Below are 17721 nucleotides of genomic sequence, written 5' to 3'. Positions count from 1 at the left end.
TGATGGTTAAATTTTTAGGGAGAGTATTCACACCTCAGAAATTGGCAAACTGAACAAAGCAGCTCAGAATTTATTGTTTTGTTGACTATCTATACTAAGAAAGAGATGGGGGAAATGTTCATGCAGAATAAATTTTTAAAATTATCTTGAATACATTTTTTTTCAGAGAGCTACTCATCAAAACAGTTACTAACATATCATCTGTACCTAACCCAGAGTTTCTTTATTTTGTTCATGTCATCGACCCCTCTGACAGATGGGTGAAGCCTAGGGACTCTTCTCAAAGCAATGTTTTTAAATGATTGAAAGAAACGATGAATTTCAGGTAGAAGTTAGTGAAAATAAAGATGTAATTGTTTTCTCATCAAGTTTAAGAACCCTTGAGATAATATGACCCCTTAATTTTACATGAGGAAATTGAGGCAGAATTCAAGTCCAGGTTATCACACTCCAAATCCTAAATGCTTCCACTCACTATATAATGTTTTACCCTATCCCCCCCTTTTTCAAATTTAATATTTTTATCCCATTCTGTAGTAAACTTTAAATGAAACCCTAAGAGGAGTTATATATACACTAGTTTCAGAGATCAGGGAATGCAGAGGAAAGAGGCCTCCTCCTTTTCTCTGGGCCAGCTGGGATCAGGGAATCCAGGAAATGAGGGGGTTGGTTGAGATGATCTCAATAAATAGGAATAAAAATACTTGGCCGACAGGCCTCACAGCGTTGTTAGCCTTCCACACTCTAAATCCTATGAGCCTATGGAATAAAGGGTGGGGGTGGCAGCTAGAAACCTGAAGAGGCTGCATCAAGCTGAGAATTGAGTTTGATGGTGGAAAGGAATGGATTTATTAAGAAACCTAAAGAACCAAAGCTTCAAAGTCTAGTCACTGTGGCAGACCAAGGGGAAGAGAGAGAGAGAGGAAAGAGAGGGAGAGGGAGAGGGAGAGGGAGAGAGGGAGAGAGAAAGAGAGAGAGATAGATAGATAGAGAGAGAGAGAGAGAGAGAGAGAGAGAGAGAGAGAGAGAGAGAGAGAGAGAGAGAGAGAGAGAGAGAGAGAGAGAGAGAGCAGCTGCTGGGGTCCTTCCCAACACTGCACATCTCAGGGAGGAAAGATCTACTCCAGGAGTAGGGAAGCTGTGCTGTGGCCTGAAGGTGAAATTTGGACAGTCTAAAGGCTGCCCTTAAGGACCCAGAGGCCAAAGGTTCCCACCCCTGATCTACTTCATCTAAGCACCAAAGTAGTTCTAGCAGCATACTAGAACTGTAGCTTCTGCACTAGGATCATAAGGAGTCAGGGGTATGCTGGTAAATGTTAATAAATGGTTCTCCAAAAACACAAAAAGAAAATGCACACTGGACAGACTTTTACGTTTAATGTACATTATTTTCTCCATCACTTTCTTTTTTTCACATTTATTTGTTTTATTTTTAATATATGAAATAAAACAAGCATGTCCATAACATAGTATAATAGAAAAGGATGATTTTTAAGCCTAGACAGTTAACAAAACAATAAGTCAAACCCTGATTAGCAGTGTTTGCCAATTTCCAAGGTGTAAATCCTCACGTCGAAAATTTAACAATCAACTCCAGAGCCAGTACCAGCTGACTCCAGTAAACCTCTGCTAGAATGCAGCTCTGTTATTTTCTCTTCCATCATTTCTGCCAGGAGAGCAATTTAGCATGGAAATGCCTCACCTAGCATAGCCCAAGACTGGGAATCCCATAAGACAAAGTGGAAAAATGGAGTCAAGGAATCCAAGTGTCTCAAGTAAGAAGCTGATTGCTTCCCAGAGACCAAGCTAAAATTTTGAAATCTGCGTGCTATCAGAGAACCTTAGCAAAAATGTCCTCTTCCTCCACAAAGTGGTGGATATGGATAGGCAAACCTAGACTGACTTCCTGCTACAGACACTTAATAGGTGTATAAGTCTTGACATCATTTAACTTCTGTCTCAGTTTCCTCATCTGTTCCTTTGTTAGCTATTATGAATAGTTAGCATTTATATAGGTTGTTAAGGTTTGCAACATACTTTACAAATATTATCTTGTTTTATCCTCACGACCAACCTTGCGAGGTAGATACAATTGTTATCCGCATTTTATGGAAGAGGAAACTGAGGCAAGCAGAAGTTAAATGACTTGGCCAGAGGCACACTGCTAGGAAGTATCTGATTTTAGATTTGAGCTCAGGTCTCCCTGAGTCCAGGTTCAGCGCTCTATCCATTGGTCTACTTAGCTGTCTAGGTAATTTTTCCTGACCTCCTCTTTCTCTCTCTTTTTTGTCCTCTCTTTCCTATTCCTTCCTTCTTTATTTTTTCCTTCATCCTACCCCCTTTTCATTCCTCTTTAGAGGCACTGGAAGTAGGACAGTACACATATTTCTCAGGTTCTGATCACTCAACAAACAGCAAGCAACCTTTGAGCCAATTCCTTGATGCTCACCACTTGGTAGAGCTTTAAGATGGAATCAGAACTGAAAGAAGAATGGTGGGGTAGAGAATGCAGTATATTCCCAGTCAGTTAGGAAGTGGTATGTGAATACTACTGCACCATTAAAAACATAATTAATATGAAAAATTCAGAGAAACTTGGGGATACTGGTATGAACTGATGCAGGATAAAGCAGAACTAGGAAAAAGCACTTTGAATTATAACTGCCATAATGTAAAGGAAAACGTGGAAAGACATCCAATGCAGACATCCAATCAAGACATTGGAAGGCTAGAAGTGAAATATGCCCCCTTCTCAGATTAAGGGCCCTAGGTGGTACAGTAGATAGAGTGCTGGGCCTAGAATCAGGAATATTCAAATTCTTGAGTTCAAATCCAGCCTCAGACACTCTCTAACTGTGTGAACCTGGGCAAGTCACTTAAACCTGTTTGCCTCAACTTACTCATCTGGAAAATAAGCTGGAGAAGGAAATGGTAAACCACTCTGGTATCACTGCCAAGAAACCCCTTCCCTCGCTCCACCCAAAAAAGGGGGTCATAGATCATCAGATAGGACTGAACAACCATGGTGGAGAGGAGGTGGAAGCCTTAAAAGTGCAGATGCGGGAAACTCATTCGTTTTGATGAACTCCACTTCTTTGTAAAGGAGGATTGGGGAGTGGATAAGCTATTTATAAAAATCCCCAATATGACTTTTAAAAACAAAGAGAACTGACTTTACTTATAGTCTATGTGACTTGGGGTAAGTCACACCCTTTCTAGGCTAAAGTTTCCTGAGATTTAGTTTTAGGGTCCCTCCCTAGTCTAAGTGGATTCAAGGTATTATTTCTCAAAATGGGAACAATTTGTATTCTCTTGCCTCAGACTCCCTTTCCAACCTCCCCTCAAGTGTTTACTCAGCCATCATCGCTAATTCCCCAATTTAAGGTCTCTCCCTTTAGAAAGTCAGCTCCGTGTGGGTAGGAACTATCTTTTTTTGTGTTTGTAAAAGTGCTCCTGGCACTTAATAAATGATTATTGACCGACTGACTGGAGATTAACAACTTGGCAGCTTTGAGTTAAGCTTTACTCTGGTCTTTAATGATGTAAATGCCCCTCGAATAGCGTTAAGGTCCCCCTTTTTCTTAGACAGCTTTCTCAATAGCTTCAGGCTTCTTTCCCTTGTGGCTTCCAGTAAAGTTCAGTAACTAGAAGGCTGGGCTTGGAGTCAGGTTGGAGTGGAAACCCTTAGAAGCTGTGTGACTTTAGGCAAGTTGCTAATTAATCTCTCTCTGCCTCAAACCTAATCTGTAAAAGGAGTACCCCTCCCCAGAGAAAGTGCTTTTTTAACATTGAGCAAGGCTTTAAGATTAAGGAGGGTCTCTAATCAAGGAAATTTAGGCTTCAGCAAAAGAGGAAGGGTTGACTTTGGGGATTGGAAGGGAGGGAGAGGAGGGAAGCAGGGTAGAGATGGGAAATTTCCTCCATTCCCACTTCAAATGACCAACTTCTCCCACTTACAAGGTTGGCCCTGCTGCTCCTGGTGTTTGGATGTGGAGAAGTCTTTACTCACAATGTCTCTCTCTAAAGCCTTTACTTAACTCATCAAAGATGGCTTTGATAAGCGCTGGAGATAAGAGACAATAAGAGAAGTAATTTTATGACATATGATATTGTACCCAATATACCACCGTAGAAAATACCTCCTTCTAAAAGCTAATTAAGTCAAGCTGACAAAGTGATATCAGCTAATAATCCTGGGGGAAAGTACACCATGTATAGACCACGTGGGGGTTCATATACCCTTAAAAGGAAACACTAGCTCTAACACGTCAGGCTTTCCTGAGAGCGACAAGTTAAGCTCTGAGGACACAACCTGCCATCACCAGTTGGGGTTGGTTCCAGAGCATGGGCACTACGACCCTATTCTACTGCAGTTCTCCATGAGGGCAAGGACTATTTCTTATTTAGACTTTATATCTTCTCTAGCACACTCTCAGTGTTTAATAAATGTTTCTTGAATGAACTATCCCTATTTGGACAGGTTGTCTAAAGCAGTGGAGTTTTTGCTGGGCTCTACCTCACTCCTAGTTGGAGTAGGCCTGGGGACCTAGAAGGTTAGGTAGGAAGTTTCACTCTCCACTGGATTCTGGCCCATTTAGTCAACACAAGAATCTCTCTGGGATCTGGAGGGACCAAAAGGCATGTCTTCCCAGCTCCTCCCAGACCTCAGACCTCACCCCCCACCCCCAAGACTGCATCAGATCTTCATTAATCTCCCTCTCCCTTCCCTGACTCCAGACTAAATTAAGTCTACGTATGCTCAGTAATTCAGCCCCTGATAAACCTTCCTTTCCCCCCCACACCCACCTGCCTCCACCCACCTCAGCTGTTCCTGGACATCAGTTCTTGTTGCTGGAATTTTGACAGCTCGTACCTATGAGCTAAAAGGGCTGCTTCTCTAAGCTCTGCCAATATTACATTTCCTAGGAGAGTTCAATAGGTTTTTTTCCCTCCCTCTCTCACCCTCTCTCCCCCAAAGTGTATGTGTTTAATTCTGTTGTCAAGTTCTCCTTAACGGGACTTGGCTTTGTTTAGATTCCTGGCATCAGTGACTAAAATTTTTTTTAATGGGGGAAGGGCAGAGCTAGTTAAATAGCTTTATGACTTTTCTTACATTTTAAGCCGTTAAGAGATTTCATTTTCCTTCCTTGGATGGGAGAAGGCCCCAATGCATGGCTCCATCTTCTGGGGGAAATTCCCTTCATAGAGAAGTGGGAAACAGCCTATTTATTATCTGTGAATGTTAAGCAAACCCATTTGAAATCCAGGCCTCTTGGCCAAGCATTTGGGTCTCATTAAAAAAAAAAAAGAAAGAAAGAAAGAAAAGAAAACTTGCTGGCAAATCCCAGCCCTCTTTGAGTGAAGCACATTTGCAAACTTCATTTGGTGACTTGGGGGTGGGTTTCAGAACAGATGTGGAGGTGGGGGTGTAGTTCTGCGTCACCACAAAGGACCGTGACACATCCGTGGTTAGGAATCTCATCTTTCTCCAACAACACCCAGGGCCACAACCACCCAACATCCTTGGATCTTTAGCTGGCAGCAAGCACTCACACATTCAACCTTTCCTAATTCAGAAACATACTAGTCAAATGCCCTGGATATGCTCATGCAAATAGCTCCATCCCCTTCACTCCATCGAATTGTTTAAATTGGGGCACTGAGTCCAGCTTCATTCCTGGCAATGCTTCCTGCCTCCATCCTGGCCAGCTTTCCATGTGAGCAGCATTTCCTCAGCACTAGACAAGGAAGCAGAGAATTTTGAAAGGAGAAGAAAGTTTTAGGGACATAATCTAGTAAGAAAAGTGTATCTGTTCTTTAAATGCCCTCATGAACTGAGTGTTCCAGATGTTCCCTATGCCTAAAAAGCACTCCCTCCTCTCTTCTAATTCACAGAAGCCCTAGTTTTCATAAAGGTTCAGCTGAGGTGCCACTTTCTTTCTTTCTTTCTTTCTTTTTTTTTTTTGAGGTGCCATTTTCTACATGAGCTCTGTCCTGATCCCCCAGTTGCTAGGACCTTCCCTCCCAAAATTACCCCGTACAAATACCTGTAGTCTCCTCTGGCTAGGTTGTAAACTCTTTGAGCATAGAGAAATTTGTCTTTGTGCCTGCTATGAAGAAATGCCTGTGGATTGACTGACCCATATCTGTATCTGTCTTGCTTAATCAATCAACACATATAAGCAAGGACAGCTAGAAGGTTCAATGGAGAGAGCACTGGGCTTGGAGTTCAAATCTGACCTCAGACACTTACTAGCCTTGAGACCCTGGGTAAGTCACTTAACCCTGTTTACCTCCATTACCTCATTTGAAAAATGATCTGGAGAAAGAAATGGCAAACCACTCCACTATCTTGGCCAAGAAAACCACAGATGGGGTCACAAAGAGTCAGACACGACTAAAAAACGACCTAAAAACAAAATTTACTAAGCACCTTGTACCTCTCCAGCACTGTGCTAGGTGCAGAGGATACAAGTTATTGCTGCATACTTTCAGACTCTTCGTGACCCCATTTGGGGTTTTCTTGGCACCGATACAAATACAAAGAATGAAATAATACCTGCATTTAAGGAATTTACATTCAAATGGGAGAGACAACAGTTACATACAAGTACAAATATATAAGTATATATGCTATATATATACGTATATATAAATATAAGTAAATAAACACAAATATCTGCGAATTCATTAGAGGGTAGACTGGTAACAAAAGCACTAGCAGTTGCAGAGATCAGGACAAGCTTCACGCAGAAGAGGATGCTGGAGATACACCTTATTTTTCTCTTTGTTTTTAAATTAACTTATTTTTGTAAACACTTATTATCTCTCCCTCCTACTACTCCAGCCCCAACTGAACCATAAAAAAGTGAAATATAAAACCCTTACGACAGATACCCATAGTCCAGCGAAACAAATTCCCACATGAGCCATATCCAAAAATGAATGTCTCACTCTGCCTTTTAAATCCCATCATCTCTCCATCAAGACAAGTGTGGTTTGTTGTTTCCTCAGTCGTTTGGGCTTGTGGCTGATCATTACATTGTTCTAAAAAGTTCTCAGGTCCTCCAGTTATTTTTCTCTCTGACGTTATATCTGTATAAATTGTTCTGTTAAGGCTCACTTCCTCTGCCTTTCCAGTTCATCAAGGTCTTCACCGTTTCTTCTGAAACTGTATATTGTTATTCCTTATGGCACGATAATATCCCGCTAAATGAATATGCTGCAATTTATTTAGCTATTCCCCAATAGACAAGCAAAAAAGAGCAACTATTAAGCACCTACTGTGTGCCAGTCACTGTGCTAAGCACTAGGGGTAGAACGAATGTCAAGTCAAATAATAGCTCAGTCTAATCGAGTGGACTCCCCTGTAGTTCCCAGTTTGGAGCTACTCTGAAAAGAATCACGATAGATATTTTTGTAAAGATTGTACACAATACATATAATTCCCATAACATTTTTACACGTTTAGCTTCTTGATCTCTTTGGGAGTGTAAGCCCACTCGGGATACAACTGTGTCAAAGATTATATACAGTTTAGTCATTTGGGGTGGGGGGAGGCACAGTTCCAAACTGCTTTCCAGAATGGCTGGACCAATTCATTGCTTCACCAAATGATCTTCCTAAAGCATAGATCTATCCATACCACCCCTCCATTCAATAAAGTGGCTCCCCATTACCTTCAGAATCAAACAGAAAATCCTCTGCAGAGCATTTAAGTTCCTTAATAATACTAATGCCTACAAACAAATTGTGGCATATGAATGTAGTGGAATATTATTGTGCTATAAGAATTAACAGACAACCTGGCCCTTTCCTAATTTTCTGGTCTTTGTTCACCTTATTCCTCCATGTACTCTACATTCCAGTAACACCGTTCTCCTTACTGTTCCTCCTACAAGATGTTTTCTCTTTTGCGTAGAAGTTAGACTGGGTGATTGCCAAAGTGATTGCCAATTCTGATTCTGTATGAGTTGGGGCATTGGGTTCTGTCTCTAAGCACAAGAGGGCAGCAGTGAGACCAGAAAAGATTTCAGACCACAAGATGGAGGAATAATGAGTATTTTTGCTAGATTCCTGACCCAGAGGATGACACGGAGACAGCTGCAAACAGCAGTACCTGAGACAAGGCTGGCCAAGAGCTGAACAGAAAAGCACAAGGGAAGCCGCATGGAGAAAGACGGGGCTGAACAAGCAGGAGGCCACCATGGTAGGGAGACATGCTGGACACAGATCCATTCAGAGGAAGACTTGGAAGGAAGGGATGCCAAAGGTCCTCTAGCCCTTATCTTACACCCGAGGCCCAAAGAGATTAAGTGATTTACCCAAGTCACACAGCCAAAATGTGAACCCAGACCCTTTGACTCCAGGTCCAGCGCTCTTTATACTGTATCATTCTGCCCTTCTTTCACTAGAGTCACCAGCCCTGGGACTCGGCTCAGAAAACAGTGGCTAGTGAGGGACCCTGAGCCCAGGCCTTCGTTGCCAGAGCTGGGAGTTTGTCAAAGTGTGAGCCTCCAGCTATTCTAAGAGATGATGAGAAATATTATTCACGTGAGAATGTGGCTGGTATTGTTTTCATTGCTTTAATATTCATTTCTATCTTGATAAAACATTGACTATCAGTGCTGTTTCTTGTCTACGGCCTGGAAAAGAAGGAACACCTGAGTTACCAAGAAAGGCCCAGTTTTCGGACTGGGCAGGGGCAAGTCAGCCAAAATTGAGAAATTTCCATTAAAAGTGCCCACCATTCAAGCCCATATCCCTGCAGGGTGGGCACCTGGGGACCTCACAGGCTCCACTATTAATTAAATGTGGCCAAATGGGTGACTATGAAAGTAGGTGAGGGATTTCGTTTTCTTCACTTGTAAAAAAAAAAAAAAAGAAAAAAGAAAAAAGAAATTCTTACCCACTTCTTGCGTGTTGTGGATACATACCTCTGGGAGACCAGTGAAGAAACTCTTCTCAGAATAATGTTTTTTAATATATATAATTGAAGAAAATTCTAAAGTTCAGTCAGAGGTTTGTGGAAATTACCATGGGATTTTTTCCTCCATACAAATTCACGAACCCCTTGAGATCTATCTTGTAGATATTTATCTATAATCTGTCTTAACCCCAACCCCTGGACTCAACAATCTCACACTCCTTTGCAGCCCTAAATTGTCACACATCCACAAAGAAATGTAAAGTTTTGTAGTTCCTTTTTTGGTGCTGCTTGGCATGAATTGGTCAACAGAGGGCAGCATTTAGCTTTCCTTCCCAGAACCTGAGGCCTTAACTAGACAGTGGGTGCCTGTGTACCATTTTAACTAACTTCTACCCCACTCGGTATAGAAATGAACACAGAGAACTAGGGAGAGTGGGAGGATCATAGATTTAGAGCTAGAAGAGATCTTACACACCATCTAATCCAGGGGTGGGGAACGTATGGCCTTGAGGCCACATGTGAGTCGTAGGTCTTCAAGGGTGGCCTTTTGACTGAATCCAAACTTCACAGAACAAATGGATTTGTTCTACATACAGGATGTAGTCACATAAAACAGTTCAGTGTCTATAGCAGGTAATGCCTGAGGAATGAGAGGGAGTGACCACTATGGACTGGGATGGTCACAGTGGGCACCCTGGGTGCAATGAGGTGACTGAAGTAGGCAGAGAGAAGCAAGGAGGTCATAGAATCAGAGGTTCTAGACGTGTCAGTAACACTGGCCTCCTTGCTGCTCCTTGAATAAGACACTCTATTTTCCAGCTCTGGGTCCTCCATGTGAGGAATGCTCTCCCTTCTCATTTCTGCCCTTTGACTTCCTTCAAATCCCAGCTAAAATTTCACCTACAAGAAGTCTTTCCCAGTCCTTCTTGGTTCCAGTGCCTTTTTCTGTTGTTATTTCATATTTATCCTGTATCTAGCTTGTTTGTACAGTTGTTTCTTGTATCTCTCTCATGATCCAATGACTTCCTTGAAGATAGGGGCTGTCTTTTACCTTCCTTTGTATCCTCAGCATTTAGCACGATGTCTGGTGCACAGCAGGTGCTTAATAGATGTTTATTGACTCACAGTAAATGAAGACTCAAATGTCTTGGGAAAGGGAGCAGTGAAAAGAGCAGCCTAGCTAGAGGAGAGGGAGGGAGAGAGACAGAGACAGAGACAGAGAGAGAGACAGAGAGAGATCAAGAGAGAGAGAAGAGAGAGTATATTGGGGAATTATTTGCCAAGTTCCTATGTACCTGGTCCTACCTATGATAGCTTACGTAGCTTACAAAGTGGTTAGGGGAGATAAGATCTCTGATAGACATCAGTGGGTCAAAATGGAAAAAAAAAAATTACTAATGGAACTGGTGGTTCTTGTCCTGGCCTTGGCAGCAACGTCCTTCTTCTCTCCAAACATGTTTCCTCATCTGTAAGATAAGGAACAAAGTGATCCCTTTTAGCTTGAGTACTCTGTCAATGATGAAGTCACAAGAGACGCAAGGTGAGGCTTGTGGAGGGAAAGTTTACCTTGGCTTCCCTTGAAGAATAAAAATAGGGTATGTGAACCAGCCCTCTGCCTGCCCTCATCATATTTTAAGGGTGATATTAAATATTAAGACTGAGCAAGGAATAATATTCACTCACTACTATATTTAAGGAAAACCTGGGATTCCAATGGCCAAGATTTCCATTTCCAGAGAATTATCAGGCTTTGTTGAAAGTCCCACATTTCTAGCCTAAGCCGGAGTGCCATATCAAGGAAGCTAAGGTGGAGCAGAAAGAGGGCTGAGCCTAGTGTGAGGAGACCTGGGTGTGAATTCCAGTTCCTGTTTCTTAGCTGCTGTATGGCCTTGGGGTTATCCACACAGCTAATAAATATCTGAGGCCAGGTCCTCAGATCTTCTTGACTACAGGTTTGGCATTCTATTTACTGAATCACCAAAGAGGAGATAAGCCTTGCACCTGATCTCTCAATCATTGTATCTTCAAAGGGGTTTTATTTTGCTCTTGGATCCAGGGACCCTGCTCCCCACCCCCACTCCCACCCCTAACACACAGACATTCAACTTTTAGAAAATATAAATAGTTAGGGTATAACAAAAGATCATTATCAATCTGTGGTCAACAAAGGGGATAGACAAAGCCAAAAGGCCAATGGAAACCCTTGCCTAATGTTCACGCGCAAATGTCCTGGCACAGCCAAGAGCCAGATGTCCCTATGCTCCAGCCTTGACTACTCCTGTTCCAGGAAGGACTGAACTGGGACAAAATTGTGACTCAGTCACTCAGTGAACATTTATTGAATGTCTGCTGTGTTTCCTACTATACTAGGTTATAGAGAGGAAACAAGATTGCCATTCTGAAGACACTTATTATTTACGTAAGGAAAGAAGGCAATATGATGTAATTGTTCATGGGTAGGCAGGGTCAATACAATAAAAATGACAATTTAATCTAAACAAATTTACATATTCAATGCCATCCCAATTACCAAAAAAATATTTTGCTGAGTTGGAGAAAGTAATAAAATTCATTTTGGAGAATAAAAGGTAGTAATAAATAGTTGTATAAATCAATAATATATAATTGTAAAAATATAAATGTAGAAATAAAAAGAACAAAAGGTAAAAATAAAATAAAAAGAATTTCAAAGGAACTAATGAAAAACTGTAAAGGAAGGAAATTTAGTAGTACCAGATCTTAAACTATATTACAAGGCAGTAATTATCAAAACAATCTGGTACTAGCTAAGAAATACAAAGGTAGATCAATGGAACAGAGTAGACATACATTGGATACCAGCCAATAAATATAGTGAGCTGCAAATGGAAGTGGGAGTCAGGCAATTCTGGTTTGAGTCCTGACTGGCAGTATGATGGGTCTCTGCCCTGCCTCCCACAAAGGGATGTTGTAAGGACTGTATCAGGGGTTAAAAACTTGAAGGGACCATGGAGATCATGTTGTCCAACCCCCTCATTTTACTTATAAGAAAACTAGCTAGAGAGATTAAACTACTTGCCTGAGGTCACACATATAGTCAGGAAGATTTAAATCCTCTGGATCCAAATAAAACATTCTTTCTAACATAGATAATGGGAAAGTGTTTTGTAAACTCTAAAACTGTACCATCTGCGTGAGATGATTCTACACCATCAACAAAGGATGATTTTTATGAGAAGATAACTAGCCATAAGAATAACGAGCAACTCTGACAAAGAAGGGAGTATCCAAGTACTTTCAAGGCAGTACAAATAAGCTGAGATGGTTAGGAAAGTGTCGTGGAGGAGGTAGGTTTTGAGTAGGACCTTGAAGGAACTTTGGCTGAGGTGCCTATGAAACCTGTTCGTTGTTCATCTCCTATTTGTTGTATTGGGATTATATGTTCCAGCTGCCCTCCCCTGTGACACTGTCTTCAATCTACTCTGTTTTTATAAATGTTGGGGTGTGTGTGCAGCTAGTTATTTACATGCTATCCTAGCCTTAGAGCTGGAAGACACTTTGGGGGCCACCAAGTCTAACCCCCTTATTTTCAGATGCAATTAGGTGACACCCCGGATCTTTGCAGAGTGTGTCTGAGATGAGATTTGAACTCAGGTCTTTCTGATTTCAAATCTAGCCCTCTATTTACCACACCACCTGGGTGCCAAGGTTGGCTCCTCCACTAGAATATAAGCTCCTTGCGAATAGGAGCTATTTTTGCTTCTCTCTCTCCCCAGTGTTTAGCAGAGACTAGAATGTAGTGTTGACTACCTGACTGACCCATCTGTACCCAGAAACTCCTAAGTTTATTAGTTGCTTATTAAAAACCAGGGCTTAGAAAATGAAAAGCAAACAAACAAGCAGTTAATGCTGGAGGGGCTGGGGAAGACATGGGTGTGAACTGGTCGAACTCTCCTGAAAAGCGATCTGAATTATGTAAGGAAAAGGACTAAAATTTTCAATACGTTGTCTCTTTAAACCCACCACTTAGCACACAGGGGAAGGAAATAAACATTTATATGGTACTTACTATGTGCCAGGTACTGTGATAAGTGCTCTTTTACAAACCTCATTTGATCTTCACAACAACTTTGACAGGTAAGTACCATTATTACCTCTATTTTATAGTTGTGGAAACTGAGGCAAACAGGTTAAGTGACTTGCCCAGGGTCACACAGATGGTAAGTATTTGAGGTCAGATCTTAATTCAGATCTTTCTGAATTTCAGGCACAGTGTTCTGTCCTAGCATTGAAGAGGTTTTGGGGTTCTGGGGACCCCAAAATACTGACAGTCCGAGTCATGCTCAAATGAATTCGACTCAAGCCTTCTTAAAGCCAAAGAAAACAAAGTTTATTACAGATTTGCCAGACTGGCTTGGCTCTTAAGGAGCCTAAGCATTTGTAACGCTTGTATTAGAAAGTGGACCAGATAGAATCTCAGGTAGACAGAGTCTGAGTTGGATTCCATCTGAGTCACTTCAAAGAGGCGAGATGGAACTAAATACAGAAAAGAGTATCGGAGGGATCTGGGGGTGGTGGTCTGGTAATCCCGGGTGTTGGGAGGAGGGGCTTAGGGAGGGTCTTGAGGAAAAGTCCAAGGAGGGAATCCCAGGAGGGTCAAAGGCTGGAAACACCTGGAGGCTATCAGGAGATATCAGACAATCGAGGGTTTGAGTGGGAAGCAGGTGGGGCAATCCAGAGATCTTGATAGGGGCTGTATGAGAATGAATACGGATCTTGACGGGAGTGGTCGGCAGCCTGGGGAATGGGGTTTTGATGGGATCAAGGGGGGGGGGGGGGGGTGAAAGAGAGACCTGAGCAGAATGATAATGAAAAGCCCACGGGCTTCCTGAGACTGCCGGAACAAATGGGAAGATTAGATTTGAGTAAGCAAGGCCAGATGAAGTGGGAAGATTCAAGGGGAGCTCAAGGAGGCTCCCAGAGTCTGAACCCCATCAGCATGATATATACCCTAACAAAGTCAAGTTCAAAAACTTAATAATTTATAACTAATTTATATTTCATAATTTTTATATATAATATAATTCTATATTTATAATGGATAACTAATTTGTATTAAAATACTTAGAACAATGTTTTTTGAGCCAGTGAAAAACCAGACATAAAATTCCAGCTCTATATTTATGAGACTATGGGTTCCCATCCACTGGGGAAAGGATGAGTCAAATGTAGTACATGAATTTAATGCAATATTATTGGAAGGCAAGAAATTATAAATACGAATAATTCAAAGAAACACAAACTGCTAAGATTCCCAGGAGTCAGGATGAAGTACATAGAAGTAGGCAAACAATGAGTACGATAATATAAATGAAAAGAACACTAAAAAAGATATCAAACTCTAGTTATTATAGTTAACAATCTTGGTCATAGATTTAGAGAGTGAAATGTATCTCCCAACCTTTTGGTGGAGAGGTAGTGGTTAAAGGTACAGGGTGTCTATTATTTTTTCTTAACTGTTGTACTATTTAACAAAACTAGTTTTATTCCTATATGGGGAGTAATCTAGAAATCTCTTTGACAGAAAAACAAAAGGTATCAATACATTTTATTTTCAAGAAATAGTAATAATAATGGCTAGCATTTATAGGGTGCTTTCAAGTTTACAAATTAAGGTCTTTCCCAGGTTTCAGTTTGTCTGAGGTAATGCCCATTCAATGACTAAGGGCTAGGTTATTACTGAAACAAAAAATGGCCTTTTTAGTTATGGTAAACTAAAATATCAGTCTGGGAGAGGAAGATCCTCAGAGTTTCTGGCTGGAACAGAAAGCAATTGCTATTTCATATACAGGTTGAAATATCAAGAAGATCAATCAACAAACATCTCTTAAATGCTACGTACCAGACGTTGTACTAAGGTCTGGAGATACAAAGGAAATGGTAAAATATCATTTGCTCTCAGGGAAATTCTCTCCTAATGAGAGAAACAACAGAAACACATATTCATATGTGAATATATGATCAAGGCCAGCAGGGTGGTAGGGACAGTAAAGACTGCAGACAATCAACAGAGAGTGAGAACATGGTGGATTGGGATCATTAGGGAAGGATTCAAGGACAAGGTTGGATTCCATAAAGAAAGATGATTGGGAGTCAGAGAGGAAGAGAGATATTTCATTTGAGAAGTATTCCAGACTGGTTCCGTGGCTTACTACCTCGACTCCAGCTTGATGTCCATTGCCCAGCTTCGAACTTGGTGGCTCTCCCTGGCAGCCATGATACAGGTCTGTGAGTGAGATGAGGAGACTGTGAAGACTTTTCATAATAAAAATATGGGGAATATTGGATTTTCTAAATAAAATTTCTCTTCCATAAGGCCTCTCTCCTTGAATACCTGAGTTTCAGGTATCCAGGGCTTATGGAAGGTCAGTTGGTTCCCTCCCCATCCCCTTACCAGCTACCAGCTTTCTTTGTGAAAGTGCTGTGGGCTGTAGCTGAAACTTGGAAGTCACTCAAATCTCCCCTTTGTTTGTTGTACTGTTGCCTCATCAACACTACCAGTTCCCGCTTCTCCCCCTCCCCTCTTTTCTAAAGCCACATCAGCAGTTGTTAGATATTAGATAAGGTAATTTTGTTGGGATGGGTGAAGATTTCCCGGGGTTTGCCTAGTTTTTCACGTTGAGATTGTGAGCCCACCTCTCAGCTAATGGAGAGGTGGGATAGTGGGGAGGTAGAGTTCTCTGTGTTAGGTATAAAAATTGTGCTTCAATTTCTGTAAGTTGCCTCCTTCCATCAGATTCCCCGACCTGGTGGAAAGATATCCCTTTCTAGAGAATTGTAATAAATCTTTTTCTTTCTGTTCTTATTGAGAAGCATTTTATTTATTTAAAATTTTGAATAAGGGTCTTTTTATCCCACACATCTGGGTCTGCTCTACCCAGGTCACAGACCTACCAGCTTGCTACAGAAGGCCCTGATGGCTGCCGATGCCACCTGCATGGCACTCTATGATCCCCTACCGCCATGATATGGTTGCTATTCTGGGTGAGACCACAGGGCACCAAGTTTTGCAGGAGTCAGGGACTGGATGAGGAGGGATCCTGAAAGTACCCAGATCCTGCATGAACAGCCACAAATCTAGCTAGAGAGCAAGACCCTGGACTTGAACAAACTCTGGACCCTACCAGAGGACTCCTTTCGTTGGTTGGGAGTATGCCTACTTTCTTGATGTTAATAGGGTATCCCCAGATACAAAGCACCCACCCGCTTTGTGGATGATGAAGAACTTGCTTATATGATCCAGTGGTACCATGAAATTCATGACCTACTTGTCACCCTCTTGGGTATACCCACCAAGATGCTTGGAGAAGTTATGGTTAAGTGATTCAAAGCCATCCAAACAGGCCTGCCCACGTGTATCTTAGAAGCTGCCTTCGGACCTATCCAACTCAGTGCCAAGGAAGTTCCTTTGTGGCCTTTTGTATGTGTATCCAGGCAGGAAGAAGAGGTGGGGGACAGAGGGGCAGGAAATAGGAGCAGGAGCCCAGAGCCCCATCAGTGCCTGCATTCAGACCTTAGCAACCTCTTTGTTGTTGCTGTGTTCATCTTTTGTTTTTGAAGAGCACCATGACATCAGAGAAATGATGATATGACTTGCACTTGACTTTGTTTTGAGGGAGGGAGGGCTATGCAGGTCACCAGCCTCACTTCTCCTCCCAGAGCCATCTGGGTCCAATGACTGGATATTCATCAGGATGACTGGCAATCTCTTTACAGCTAGACATGTCATATAGGTGAAGGATGGGGTGGGGTTGACAGTAGCTTCTTCTCTATCACTACAGAAAGCTGAAAGTGTTGATTATCAAAACTGATTTCGTGGGCAGTTCCAAATGCCTGAAACTCCTGATGCATCCTCAACATGGGCGAGCAGCCCATAGGAGTCCTTTGGGAGGAGCTAGGCATCACTCCACCTGCTTTTGTGTGGCCAGGTTGTACTCTATCCTCAAAGCTCTGATCCAACAGGTTCATGCCATCCTTGTGTCATTAGGTTATGGGCTGCTCTGCCCAGGACGTTTGTACTCTGTACCCAGGGAAATCAGCCCCAGATAAGGGGATGAAGAAAGTTCAGAATGTCCTTAAAGGAATTTGTGTATATCCCTTTTTCTCCCAAATGATACACACACATATATACATATACATATGTATATATGTATCCTTTTATCTTCCAAAAGAGATATGAGAATAAAAGAAATCTATTTATTCAGAAATCTCTTCAGCAGGCCAAGCAATCTGCCACTGCCATGTAAGTGGAATTGAATAGGCTCAATACAGAGAATTTTGTAGCTTTATCAGGAATCCATGTCTCCATGAAATTATTTAATTTACTCTGCTGTCACCCTGCTCTCCCCTGGAAGAATTCCTTCTACTTCATGTTACTTCTCCCACTGTTTCACCCTTTTCTCTCCCATTCCCTCCAAGTTCAAGAATCTTTTTGGGTGGTTTGGACAGAATACCAGGATGTCAACTTTTTGGATTCAGAAGTGATGTAAGGAAGCTTGTTGGTTCCATAGTCTGAATAAAGCCCTCTTTTGGACCCAGAAAAAAAAAATAAAAGTATTCCAAACAGGGAAATCCTGCTGACAAAAGGCATGGAAGGAGGAATTGGTAGGGCCCATTTAGGAGATGTTGAGCTGAACCAGTGGATAGGATTTGAAGGTTTACTCAGGCCAGCAGTGAGAGACAGATTTGAATTAGTTGTGGAAAGATCTGAAAGCTGAATTGAAGTCTCAAAGTTAAAGCTAAAATAGATTTAA

The 17721-nt window shown here is 41.7% G+C and overlaps 1 long non-coding RNA gene across 5 annotated transcripts; it reads right to left on the bottom strand.

Annotated features, from left to right (window-relative positions):
• Positions 1-1362: 1362 nt before the first annotated feature.
• Positions 1363-15430, bottom strand: LOC140517119 (uncharacterized). 5 transcript variants are annotated; one of them, XR_011971479.1, is made up of 3 exons: positions 15363-15430; positions 15124-15194; positions 1363-10395 (listed from the first exon to the last, which is right to left on the bottom strand). It is a non-coding gene; the product is annotated as an uncharacterized lncRNA (long non-coding RNA). The 5 variants fall into 5 exon arrangements; XR_011971480.1 differs by having other exon boundaries at positions 15303-15387; XR_011971478.1 differs by lacking the exon at positions 15363-15430 and having other exon boundaries at positions 1363-4063; positions 5114-10395; positions 15124-15347.
• Positions 15431-17721: the final 2291 nt, after the last annotated feature.

This window comes from Notamacropus eugenii, chromosome 1 (genome assembly GCF_028372415.1).
Source record: "Notamacropus eugenii isolate mMacEug1 chromosome 1, mMacEug1.pri_v2, whole genome shotgun sequence".
Classification (NCBI taxonomy): Eukaryota; Metazoa; Chordata; class Mammalia; order Diprotodontia; family Macropodidae; genus Notamacropus; species Notamacropus eugenii.
The sequence above is the reverse complement of the archived record's forward strand: the minus strand, read 5'-3'. Positions and strand labels throughout refer to the sequence as shown.